Consider the following 4,770-nt stretch of genomic DNA (forward strand, 5'->3'; position numbering starts at 1 on the left):
CAACTGAAGAACCAGTGGGAGGTACGTGACAACCATAGACACCAGGATCATTGAAATGATTTTGAAGGCCCTCAGTTTCATGTTGTTCATCCCTTCCTCTTCCCCCGGCCCAGGACATTTCAGGGCCCTGAGAACAGCCAGGCAGCAGAACAACATCACAGAACACATAACCAGGGTGAAACCCAAAGTAAAGTCATTCATTATACATTTTGATTCACCAAGCATATAAGCAAAGCAGGACCCAAGCACCATCAGCCAGACGACAGCACAACACCCCACCCTGTACCTAGGGGGTTTGTACTTCAGGAAGGTTACTGGGTAGACCACCGCCAGGTAGCGCTCCACACAGATACAACACTGGAACAGAGGACGACCAGTAAGGATGAAACCCTTAAAGAAAATCGCAACGCTCCATAAAACACCATCCTCTTGCAGGTAATGCAGGATGTGATTATGGAGTATAAACATCAGACTGGACAAGCAGGTGAGTATATCAGTCACGGCCAGGTTGAGAGAGAAAAAGTCTGAGGCCATCATCCCCCCCGCTCCGCTCACTATCAGCCACAGGACGTAGGCATTGGTGGGAAGACTCAGGATGAGGTTTATTGAGTCGCCAGCAGTGTATAATAGATACTGGACATAAAGTAGGGTTTTGGTGGAGAGGAGAGTAGAATTGCCGTCTACGGAATTGTTCATCTTTTCACAGTTGTTGGGGTCTGTGAATATACGGGACAAAAATGGCCTCAGAGTGATATTGTAACAATTATAAACATCAACAGGTTATTATACGGCAACTTGAATCCTAAAGAAATAGAAGAGTATATGCTGAAATATGTAAAGTCTATGTTAATAGCAGACTACAATAAAGAACAGTCAAGTATACTGTATGCAACACAATGACCTTACTACACAACACAATTACAGACCACTCAGTGATATTAGAAAATGTCCAGCTTAATTTAAACTTCTAACCTGTGTAGTTGGAGAGGTCTTCTCTCTGGTAAGGTTGTAATGGCAGTGGAGAGTGTTTGAATTTTGCATGAATACAGAAGGTAAAGTCTGTCTGAATTATGCATATTAGTAGGTAAAGTTAGCGGTCGATGTTCCTTCCTTGGTCATATGTGGGCTCAATCCCAAAGTGGCACACCCTATTCCCTATATAGTGCAGTACTTTTGACCAAGGTCCATAGGTTAATGCTTTATATAGGGAATAGGGTGCCATTTGGGACTCATCCTTATAATGCATGTCTGAATTTGCATGATCAGCTATATTTGCTTTTGGGAGTTATATGTTTCAGAACCATGATGTAGCTAGAAAATTCTGGGGGGGGGGGGGGGGGTTATATGAAGGAACATTGTTGAACACTGTTGAAACACAATTCAGCAGGAGGAAGGAGCATTTCACATACCTGGGTTTGACATGTCAGGTCTGAGATTCACGTTTTGAAGATGCTATATATAATCCATGTATGCCAGTGGAGGCTGCTGAGGGGAGGACGGCTTATAATAATGGCTGGAATGGAGACAACGGAATGGTATCAATCACATGGAAACCACGTGTTAGATGTGTTTGATACCATTCCATTGACTTCAATGACTCCACTCCATTCCATTGACTCCAATGACTCCACTCCATTCCATTGACTCCATATACTACCGTTCAATTAGTTTGGGGTCACTTAGAAATGCCCTTGTTTTGAAAGAAAAGCACATTTTTTTGTGCATTTAAAATAACATCAAATTGATCAAAAATACATTGTAGACATTGTTCATGTTGTAAATGACTATTGTAGCAGGAAAAAGACGATTTTTAATGGAATATCTACATAGGTGTACAGAGGCCCATTATCAGCAACCATCACTCCTGTGTTCCAATGGCACGTTGTGTTAGCTAATCCAAGTTTATAATTTTAAACGGCTAATTGATCATTAGAAAACCCTTTTGCAATTCTCACCTACTCATTCAAGGGTTTTCTTAATTTTTTTAATTGTAAAATAATAGTGAAGACATCAAAACTATGAGATAACACATATGGAATCATGTATTAACCAAAAAAGTGTTAACCTCTATGGGCTAGGTGGGACGCTAGCTGCACTCCATCAACAGCAGGTGCATTTCAAGAGCGGCAAATTTGAATCCAAATAAATGTCAAAATTCAAATTTTTCAAACATACAACTATTTTACACCCTTTGAAAGATAAACATCTCCTTAATCTAACCACGTTTTACGATTTCAAAAAGGTTTTACGGCGAAAGCATAAATTTAGAGTATGTTAGGACAGTACATTTACAAGAGTTGTGTGTAATGTTTTGTCAAGTCAAAGACAGGGTCACCAAAACCATAAAACCAGCTAAAATGATGCACTAACCTTTTACAATCTCCATCAGATGACACTCCTAGGACATTATGTTAGACAATGCATGCATTTTTAGTTCTATCAAGTTCATATTTATATCCAAAAACAGCGTTTTACTATGGCATTGATGTTGAGGAAATCGTATCCCTCCAATAACCGGCAGTCAAGTCAGCGTCACAAATTAAATAATTAAAATTAGAAAACATTGGTAAAATATTATATTGTCATTTAAAGAATTATAGATTTACATCTCTTGAACGCAATCAACTTGCCAGATTTAAAAATAACCTTACTGGGAAATCACACTTTGCAATAATCTGAGCACTGCGGCCAGAAAAATACGCGTTGCGATACAGACTAGACGTCATGTTGGGGAGATCTAAAATCGAAAATACTATGTAAATAATCCATTACCTTTGATTCTCTTCATCAGATGTCACTTCCAGGTATCACAGGTCCATAACGAATGTAGTTTTGTTCAAAAAAGCTCATCATTTATGTCCAAAAATCTCCGTCTTGTTAGCACATGATCTAAGCCAGCCGGACTTCTCGTCATGAACGAGGGGAAAAAATATATTTACGTTCGTTCAAACATGTCAAACGTTGTATAGCATAAATCATTAGGGCCTTTTTTAACCAGAACATGAATAATATTCAAGGTGGACGAATGCATACTCTTTTATAACGTATTGGAACGAGGGTACCCAACATGAACTCGCGCGCCAGGTGTCTAATGGGACATCATCGTTCCATGGCTCTTGTTCGGTCAGATCTCCCTCCAGAAGACTCAAAACACTTTGTAAAGGCTGGTGACATCTAGTGGAAGCAATAGGAAGTGCCAAAATATTCCTCAGCCCCTGTGTTTTTCAATGGGATAGGTTTAAAGTCAATACAACACATCAGGTATCCACTTCCTGTCAGAAAATGTCTCAGGGTTTTGCCTGCCAAATGAGTTCTGTTATACTCACAGACACCATTCAAACAGTTTTAGAAACTTTAGAGTGTTTTCTATCCATATATAATAAGTATATGCATATTCTAGTTACTGGGTAGGATTAGTAACCAGATTAAATCGGGTACATTTTTTTCATCCAGACGTGCAAATGCTGCCCCCTAGCCCTAACAGGTTAAACAAATCAAAATAGCCTTAGCCTTGATTTGATTTTGATTTGAAAATATATTTTATATTTCAGAGTAGCCAGCCTTTGCCTTGATGACAGCTTTGCACACTCTTGGCATTCTCTCAACCAGCTTCATGTGGTACTCACCTGGAATGCATTTAAATTAACAGGTGTGTCTTGTTAAACGTTAATTTGTGGAATTTATTTCCTTCTTAATGCATTTGAGCCAATCAGTTGTGTTGTGACAAGGTAGGGTTGGTATACAAAGGCTGGCTACATTGAAGAATCTAAAAAAAAATGTGTTTAACACTTTTTTGGTTACTACATGATTCCATATGTTACTTCATAGTTTTGGAGAAAACATTAAGAACGCCTTCCTAATATTGAGTTGCCCTCATAACAGCATCAATTCATCGGGTTATGGACTCTACAAGGTGTCGAAAGTATTCCACAGGGATGCTGGCCCATGTTGACTCCAATGCTTCCCACAGTTGTGTCTAGTTGGCTGGATGTCCTTTGGGTGGTGGCCCATTCTTGATACACATGGGAAACTGTTGAGCGGGAAAAACCCAGCAGCGTTGCATTTCTCGACAACTCAAACCGGTGCGCCTGGCACCTATTAACATACCCTGTTCAAAGGCACTTGAATCTTTGGTCATGCCCATTCACCCGCTGAATGGCACACATGCACAATCAATGTCTCAGTTTGAATGAGGTAACCTGTTCTGAGGAATTGTTATTTTCTCCAATGCTCCTCCTTCGATGAGGTTTGTATCAGGCATCTTCCTTCACCTCCTGTGACCCATATCAAATGTGTGCCGCTCGCTCTCTCCACCCCTCTCTTTTCCTGGTCGTAGAATCTCTCGGAAAGCCTGTTTGGTAAACAAGTTAACACAGACCGCAGCTGATAGCGGGAGGGCGGGCCGGGGGAGAGGGATGGCAGGAGAAGGGGGGTATATCCAGATGTTAAGTCCTGTCACGCATACATCCTGGAATGAACTAAAAGCAGCAAAGGATTGAATTTTTTTTTAATAAATGTCTGTCTGTCTACATGCGTGATTTACATAGTTCCTTGTCACAGTTTCTCCTCTCGTCAAAGCCTGTTTTACTGCATGGTAGTGGAGGTGAGGTGGACACTCCCAACGGCAACATACTTAGCCCAACGGCAACATGCTCAGCTAGGTAGCGTGCTGACAACTCCCCAGCCCTCAGGAGTCCTCTTTCTGCCAGCTAAACCTGCATTACTGTGTTACAGATACTGCGTTACGTACATAGTCATGTAACAAGGGAA

The sequence above is a fragment of the Salmo salar genome, chromosome 04 (genome assembly GCF_965601325.2).
Source record: "Salmo salar chromosome 04, fSalSal1, whole genome shotgun sequence".
NCBI classification, from domain to species: Eukaryota; Metazoa; Chordata; class Actinopteri; order Salmoniformes; family Salmonidae; genus Salmo; species Salmo salar.